Genomic DNA, 9694 nt, shown 5'->3' on the forward strand with positions numbered 1-9694 from the left:
GAAATAATGTTGTAGTGAATAGAAGGAGGTAGGTGTGAGTTGGTCCCTTGAGGGAAGCAGGAAATTTTTAGAATAGCAGAAGAGAGAACTAAGCAACAAGTGGGATAGGACAGTTTAGTCATATTGAGGACTTGGCCCAGACTCTGGTCACTAAGTTTCTCCTAGCATTAGCCAGCATATATCTTCTGCAGGGGTCCATAGACATAGGATAGAACTTAAAAAAGATAAATTGTTGGATTAATCTATGGAAGATTAGGGGTGGAAGATAGACAAGGGGACCATGAAATTGAAAGTGTTGGCAAAGCAAGGTACTCTAGACTTGATGGAGGAGGGGAAAAAAAGAAGAAGGAAGGAAGGGACAGAAGAGCATGATGAAGAGCCAAAAATAGTTGTGGAAGGAGAGTAATGGAAAAGCTGGAGGGATGTGAAACTGTGATCAGAGGGTAGAATTTTAGAGTTTGAGATCTCAGATCTGGAGGAGTGTCAGGTGATAGTAAGGACTTGACATTGGGGTAATGGAAGTGGGCAGATGAATTGGAGGAGAATTGAAGCTAAGAAGGTTGAAACACTGATAGACCAGGGCATTAGAAAGATGTACTATTATGGACATTGAAGTCCCCTGGGATTAGAACTGGAACTGACCAAATGGTTGGTCAATGGAGGAAATGTCTACTATTATGTCACTCTAACAGGGACTATTACCTAATACACATATATAGTCAAATTTCATAAAATAATTTTGAAATGAACAATTGAATGAATCCAATTGCTGTAGAAGATTTATTCAATTCAACTTTTAGGAGATAACATGGCTTGCAAATATTAGGGACATCTACTTTATAATATTTGGGATAGGATTACTAACTTGTTCCATTATTTTTGTTTCTGTTTTGTAAGAAAAATAGTCACATTTCTCTCCTTTAGTTGTATGTTTTCTTCATCTGTGGAGAGATACATGTATTAGAAAGAAGTCTGAACCATGAGTTGGAAAATCAGGTTTTGGTCCCTGGGCTGCTGCTCGCTACCTCTGACCTTGGTCAAGGCTCCTGTTTCTTTATCTTCAGAGTTAAGAGTGGTTCTGAATAAGCTCTTATTTCACTCTAATTCTAAAATTCAGGTTTCTGGGACTATGTAATTTTAGGTAACTCAGATAGTAGAAATTCTAGTTATGTTTTCCCATCTAGTCTGAAGTTATTTTGATTTAAAATTGTTTTGAAGGCAAACATTGAAACTCTTGAGTTGACCTTTTAAAACCACTTAAAGAAAATCATGCCAGTTCTTTGCCACAGAATGAAGTTCAAGTTGATGGAAATGGCTCTCAAATATCCAATGACCTTAAATCAAAGGTTATCTCTGAAAAGATTATCTTCCCCCTGAAAACTAGACATCTAAGAAGCCAGATAACTCCATTTTTATCAGGTAAATAACGTGTAAGTTTCTCTTTCTACCTATTCGAAGCTTGGGAAGGAAAAATATATTTCTTTATTCAACAAAAACTTAATTTTATGTGGCACTTAGATGGATAAGACACAACTCTTTGCCCTTGATGAACCTGCATGCTAATAAGGAAGATAAAACTATGTGGAAATGTAAACAGATAACCATAGCCCAAAGCTAGCTAACTCCATGTGAGTAGTGTAAGTAAAAATAGATCCCTAGGTTATTTTTGAAAGGTGTTTGAGAAGTAGAGAGTAATTGAAGCATTTCCATTTCTCCTTTTTTACTTTTATATCATTGTTTTTCTATTTTTATTTGTTTCTATTTTTATCTAAGTGATTTGCTTTTAGCTGGCTATCTTGCCAATTACCTTTACTGATGTGCTTATAGGTAAGTATAGCATTACTAAGATGCTTAACAACGATACTATTTTTAAGTGTGTATATATAGCTTTTGACTTGTTGAAAGTTGCCCACTTTTCTGTATAATATTGATTTTGCCCCATTGTTCTTCTGCACCTTGAAACAGTCTTGGACATTTGGAAATTCTTTAGCAATTGAACAAGAGAAAGGAATACATATACAAATTAAATGAGCTTAGCTCATTGCCTTTAAGCACAAGTAACTTTTTGTGTTTACTTTTTAAAAATTTTTTTAAAAGCTCCTTTATTAGTGCTCCTATAGCACTTTACATGAACTTATACTGAATTTATCACTTCATATTATGATCCTTTGCTCAAATGCCTTTCCCCCTCCTCAATCCTCTTGTGTTTCTCTTTCTTCCTCCATCCTCCCCTTCCTCCTTCCTTCCCTCATACCAGAATGCAGCATATAGGAGACACAAATCCTGTCTTATTCACTGTTTTATTTCTTGCACCTTATATGTATAGAGTAGATGTGTGGATGGATGGATGGATGGATGGATGGATGGATGGATGGATGGATGGATGGATGGATGGATGGGTGAATGGATGGATGGATGGATGGATGGATGGATGGATGGATGGATGTGTGGATGGATGGATGGATGGATGGATGGGTGAATGGATGGATGGATGGATGGGTGGATGGATGGATGGATGGATGGATGGATGGATGGATGGATGGGTGAATGGATGGGTGAATGAGTGAATGGGAGGCAGCTGTAACTGAACTCTTCCATAAGGTCTGGAGAACCACTCATGATCATTTTTTCACTATGAAATACCTGCTAAGAATTGACCTCACTTTCAATGGATTCCTGACTCCTATCCATCAAATGGTTTAATGATATGGCCTAAGTACTAAAATCTTAAAAATTTTCTCAAAATCTCTTAGAAACTGAACTAGACCTCTGAAAATGAAGATAGTTGAATGTTTTTAAAGGTCATTGCAAACAATGGATACACACTGGCATATAAGGAGGAATAACACTTTAAAGACTACAAAGGGTAGAAGGATGGGAAGGGGTGAGAACTGAAAAATTATCTATTGAGTATCATGTTCACTGTTCAGGTGACGGGTACACTAAAAGCCTAGACTTCACCACGACAAAATATATGCATGTGAGAAATTACATGTAGAATCTAAAATAGTTGAATTCATAGAAGTAGCGAGTAGAATGAAGCTTACCAGGGGCACAGGGGGAGAGGGGGCAAGGGAAGGAGAGGAAAGAAATGAAAAGTTGTTGATCAAAAAGTACACAATTTCAGATAGACCAGATGAATACGCCTTGAGATCTATTGCACAGCAGGGTGACTATAGTCATTAATTAGCCGGGCGTGGTAGCCAGCGCCTGTAGTTCCAGCTACTTGGAAGGCTGAGGCAGAAGGATCCCCGGAGCCCAGCAGGTTGAGGCTGCGGTGGCCGGGAGTGGCCACTGCACTCCAGTCTGGGCGACAGAGTGAGACTCCAACTCAAAAAAAAAAAAAAAAAAGTATTGTATATTTCAAAATAACTAAGGGACCAATTCAAAAATCTTACCATAAAAATGACAGGTGAGCAAGGTGATATATATGTTAAGTAGCTTGATTTAATCATGCCACGTTATATACATATATCAGAACATCATGTTGTACCCTATAACTATATACAATTAGGATTTTTCAATTAAAAATACTACCAACGTTTTTTGTTTTGTTTTGTTTTGTTTGAGTTGGAATCTCACTCTGTCGCCCAGACTGGAGTGCAGTGGCCGCTCCCGGCCACCGCAACCTCGACCTGCTGGGCTCCGGCGATCCTTCCGCCTCAGCCTTCCGAGTAGCCAGAATTACAGGTGTGTGCTACCACGCCCAGCTAGTTTTTTTGATTTACTGTAGAGATGGGGTCTCGCCTGCCTAGGCGGGTCTCGAACCCGCGGGCTCAGGCAATCCACTCACCTCAGCCTCCCAAAGGGGCGGGATTACAGGCTGAGCCACCAAGCCCAGCTACTACCAACGTTTTTAAAAGAAATTTGCACTTGTATTTCCTAAATATGTAAAACAAATTAAATTAAAAATAAATAAATATGAAGTAAAAATTAGAAATAAAACAAAAACCACCCAAAAAAAGCTCACTGCAAATGGATGAAATGCCCTTGTAGGCTGAATTAAAAGAGCTTTATCAAGGATTCTCTCCTATCCTTTTTCCCTCTCCAGGCTAAAATGTCCCCAAGATCCCACAGCTTTCTATTGCTTTGACTATTTAGATGGAACTTAAGGAAGGACACTTGGAAATGCAATCGCGGGAAATAAAAATAAACCTCAGAACCTTAAAGAAATATTTGTGTACTAAAACTATAAGAGAGTGAGGAAGTTAAGTGAATTTTGATGATGTGAGGCATTTTAATAAGGAAGAAAGCTTTCAGCACCAGAAGAGTAATGGCACTTAAACAGGGTGAAGGGACCACTCTTTGCAGTCAACTGCGGTGTTCTGCTGTGGAGATTGGCTTCTGATTACCCGAGAGCACAAGTTACAACGCCATGGATGGTCCATTAGGAGGTAGAACATTTCAGCTGCTGTGTGTGTGAGGCAGGCTTGCTTCTGCAAAAAGGCCATCAGTCAGATGCCTCAGTCTATTCCAAAAGCCTGACTTTAACCCTGAATCCACCAAGAACTCTTGCAGCCAGATCATTCAGCTGTATCCAGAGCTCGTGCAGTATACCGCACTCACCAAAAGTCACCAGACCATCAGGAATTAATATAAGATCTTTAGGATATAGATCGGGGTGTCTGTGAAGGGGTGTGGAAACCCTTGGAACCATTGTCCATAGTAGGGACACTTTCAAGCCAAATCCATAGGCTTCACCCAGAGCAAGACCTTTCTCTATCATCTGAATCAAGCCACATTTCCATTTTGTCTCTTTTTCTCAACTTTTTATTAAGTTATCAAGCAGCCCTGAAGCTGCTATTTTCATTTTCAGCTGAATATCTTAGGCCTCATTTTGACACGTAAGTAAAACTGTTTGCTGTATTTAGAGAAACTTTAGGAGAAAAGAAAATATGAAGCAAAGTAAGAACTTAATATTGTGCCTTTTGTCCTCTTTTTTATCACTAAAAGATAATTCATTTTTGATACCATAATTTCTTAAGCCATTTATGGATTTTAATCTAAAACTCTTATTTTAAGAAGCCAATATTGTTGGGTTTTGTTTTTGTTTTTTGAGACAGTGTCTTACTCTTTCACCCAAGCTGGAGTACAACTACAGACTATGCCTGGCTAATTTTTTTAAAAAATTTTTGTGTAGAGAGAGAGTCTTGCTATGTTGCCCAGCTGGTCTTGAACTCCTGGCCTCAAGGCCACCTTGGCCTTCCAAACCACTGGTATTACAAGTGTGAGCCACCATACCTGACCAGAAACTAGCTCATCTTTTGCTTTTTAGTCCCCTGTAGATTTTATGACTCTAACTAGCATCTAAAACATTTCTAGGAACTGGTGTGGATCATCCTCATTAGTCCTAAGACTTGGTCAAATTAAACAAAATAATTTATAATTGAGAAAACGTATCTGTTTCAGTTTCTTTTACAACCAAAATATTCAATAGTTTCAAAATAGTTTAAAAGATACTCCATAAAATTTAAACTGTATGGTGAAAGAGAGTGGCTTTGGCGATTTCATGCAAAAATCATTTCCTCTCTTAGAGTACAAGTTGGTTTGCAAATTAACGAGGTGGAGCCAAAATAGAGAACTGCATTGTAAGAGAGTGACTCACAATGTTTTGACTTTTTAAAATATATCTTTCCCGACAGCAACGGCTGCCTTGTCATTTGATTGCTTTCTAATTATTGTTAAGTTTTCCATTATAAATATCACATTTTTGCCACCAGAGCTATCAGTTGTGACCTCGTATTACCTGTCCTTGATGGATGCACTAGGCAATTACGATCACGGGTGTCTGTGACTACAAAGATGTATCTCCTCATATTCTCATCCTAGATGTGGTACAATCAGTATCACCATAAGAACATTTCTATTAATAGCAGAGAATCAAATCAATGTTTGTTTGTTTGGAGGTAAAAATAGGTACTAGCTGGTAAGTGTGTGTTCCGTGCTACTTGTATTTATGAAGAATTAGCAAACCATGAAGTATGCTTGATAAATAAAATCTAGTTGCAATCCTTAAAAACTATCTTAAAAATATGTTTAAAAATTTTCTTAAAAACTGTACATTATGCAAAGTGGAAGATGGCTTGAGCAGATGGAATCAATTCAAGGTGCATGGTCTGTCTAGCAGAACAGACCCTGCTTGAAGCCCCTTCCTAAAGCCTTCATGCAACCTAAAAGAATAATTTGTTCCGGAAGAGACACATGCGGATTCTCTCAACATAAAAAATTTTTGCAAATAGAAAAATCAAAGCTGTGTTCAAAAGGCTCCAAAGTCACACTGTATCAAAGGTAGGACCTGCGAGCATCAGTAACTCTCTGCCTATATGCTTCTAGATTTAGTCGTTTAGATTCAGAGGTGGCCTTAGCGTCCCCTGAATCTTATATAATTTACAACCTGAATTTGTCAGTTCCTACATTTCACTTCCAATTCATTTTTTCCTTTTTATTTGAGTTGAGGAAAGAAGAAAGATTTTTTTTTTGACCTAGCTTCCTAAGACACTGGTACTTGTATACCTGTCTATAGGAACTGTCATCCTCCACTTGAATAAAGACTGTTCATCTCTTCTTCTGGCACATCCTGACTCTAAGCCTTTGAATTATACTGTGTGCACAGCTTGGTTGGTCTTCCTCTGAGACAAGTCTAAACCGACTTCTTCACAGGTATTTATTTTTCACCTTTCCTGACTCATTCAGCAGATATTTCCTGTGCACCTCTTTTTTTGCCATGCACAGAAGAACTTTGAACAGTGGAGGAACATAAGTTTTTGTCCCCATTCTGTAACTATTTAACTCCTTCTCTTCGTTTATCTCAAGCATCATTTCCTGAGAGAAGCATCCCTGACCTTCTAGTCTATGTCAGTCATTTTTGTTATACAGAACCTCAGTCTTTTTGGCATAGGACTGATTTTAGTCATAAATAAACTAATTTATTGATTATTGTATGAGCATATGTTTCCTCAACATGAGAACAGGAACCCTGTCTGATTCTGCTCACCAATTTATTTCAGTACCTGGCCCACAATACCTCTAAGTTAATGGATGCACTGATTGGTGAATGATGAATGGATGGATCAGTAAATGAAGCATAATTTCTTCCCTCCAGGAGCTCATAGCACATTACAGGAAAATAAACATAGCTGGCCAGAGAAAGCAGATAAGACTGAAAACAAAAGTTTAGGATAAAATTATAAACAACCTGGTTAAGGTATTTTTACATTATCTTATTGACAACAAGCTGCCAGTGAAGGTTAGTATTTTCGGAAGTTCACTGTGGTGTCAGAATAGAGGACAACCGGGGAAAGGAAGAGTCAGAGGCAGGGAGAGTAGGGAAGTGCTGCACTGGCCCAGGTCACGAGGATGAGGTTTAGACAAAGGCAGCAGCTGCAGAACAGCAGGAGCAGGGGGGCTGAGTCATAGCACCTCAGACAGCCCTTTGCTTTCTTAGAGGATTAGTGAGGATCACAAGGAAGACCCTTTAAGGGTTGATTCGCTTCCCATAGAGTGGCTTGCAAAAATTCCCTGACTCAGGGGACCCACACAGAAAAAAAAAAACCTTGAGCCAGGGGCAGATTCACATTTGGATTTGGCACATTTGGCAATATCAGCGGAAAGACAAGTTGCTATTCGCCTTCCATTTTTCAGGCAGTTTCACAAAGCTTGGAATTCCAGGTTTAGATAGTTAGTCAACCAATCTTTATTAAGCACTGGTTGTCAATCAAGTCCCGGGGTTAGAAGGATTAGAAAATTCGATGTAGATATAGCTACTGGGCTTGAAAGCTTAGAGACTAATGAGCCAAATAGAGCAGTAAATAAATGAAGGAAGGCCCACGTGGCAATTGTTCAGATAGGAAAGGCCCAGAGAGCTGTGGGCACACATGGGTGCCGCTTACGGGTCCCAGGTGACACATGGCCCACAGAACATGCGATCTAAGCTGCAGACCCAACAAGGAGCGATGTTAGCCAAGGGAGAAAGAAGGACTCATCAGGCAAAGGGACCAGTGTGTGCACAAACTCATAGACATAGGCTGGGTGCAGTGGCTAATGCCTGTGACCCTAACGCTTTGGGAGGCCAAAGTGGGAGGATTGCTCAAGTCCAAGATTTCGAGATCAGCCTGAACAACATAGCAAGATATTGTCTCTACAAAAAAAATCAGAAAAATTAGTTGGGTGTGGTGGTGTGCATCTGTAGTCCCAGATACTTGGGAGGCTGAGGTGGAAGGATCTCCTGAGCGCAGGAGGTTGAGGCCGCAGTGAGCTATGACTGAATCACGGCACTCCAGCCTGGGTGATGGAGTGAGACACTGATATAAGAAACAGAAACATAAAACTCACAGACAGGAGAGAACTTCACACGTGGGAGGAATTGAGAGGGATTCTGGAGCACGGGGTAGTAGAGAGGAGTGAGAAGAAGGCCTTACGGGAGGACTTTCAGAATGCCTCATACTCCATGTCAAGAGTGTAAACTTTATGGTGAGGACAATGGAGAGATTTGAGATGATGGAGGATAAGAGAGTTGATTGTTACAGTGTGGAGGGTGCACTCAAGGAGTGGGAAATGGGAGGAAGACAGTTCCAAGGCTGAGGCATGAATCTGGGCAAGAAATGATAGCTGCCTCACACTCAGGTTGTAGCCAGAAGGATGAACAGGAATGAAAAGATATGGGAGATATTTAAGACGTCAATTTGTCAGTGTTCAGGGACTGGTTGGGTGAGAAGCGGAGAAGAAATGAGGCGTCAAGGATGCTTTCATCACTGTAAGGCAGTGGGGCCTTCCACTGAGTCATGGCACATAGAAGCATAGGTGAGTAACAGAGGAAAGATGCTGAATTCCATTTGCAGTATGTTTGAGTAAAAAGCACCCACGGGACATTTTAGGGGAGATATTCATCTGGCATTGGATCGGTGAATCTGGAACTAAGGACAGAGATTCCAGTTGTCTTTCTGACTCCTCATGTTGGTCATCCTTTACATGTTGGCATATACAACATGTACAACTGTCATAAAGTCAGGGGAGACCGAGGTTCAAGTCACCTGTGAGCTGTGTGAGCTTAGACAACTTACATTATTAAATCCCTCTGAGATTTAATGTCTTCATCATAAAATGGGCTGATAATATTACCTACTTTGTAGGCTACTGGGAGAAAGAAATGAAGAAATGAAACAATGCTTGTTAATGTACTTAGTCTTGATAAATCTTTATGGGTGGTGGTGGCATCATCTATGCTGAAAATGTAGATTTGAGAACCATCAGGGCATAGATGGTATTGATAACCACTGGAAGAAATTATGGCCGGGCTCGGTGGCTCAGCCTGTAATCCCAGCACCTTGGGAGGCTGAAGTGAGTGGATTGCCTGAGCCCGCGGGTTCGAGACCCGCCTGGGCAACTTGGCGAGACCTCATCTCTACAATAAATAAAAAAAAATTAGCCCGGCGTGGTAGTGCGCACCTGTAGTTCCAGCTACTTGGAAGGCTGAGACAGAAGGGTCGCTGGAGCCCAGCAGGTTGAGGCTGGTGGCCTGGAGTGGCCACTGCACTCCAGTCTGGGTGACAGAGTGAGACTCCAACTCAAAAAAAAAAAAGAAATTAGGATGAGAAGAGTGAATGAAAGAATCTCACTATTGAAGAGATACATAACATTGAAGGGATACATGATGGGCATACACAATGGAGATTGAGAAGTAGCCAGGGAGGTACCC

This window comes from Carlito syrichta, unplaced genomic scaffold (genome assembly GCF_000164805.1).
Source record: "Carlito syrichta isolate Samal-C Ts95f unplaced genomic scaffold, Tarsius_syrichta-2.0.1 Scaffold304212, whole genome shotgun sequence".
Classification (NCBI taxonomy): Eukaryota; Metazoa; Chordata; class Mammalia; order Primates; family Tarsiidae; genus Carlito; species Carlito syrichta.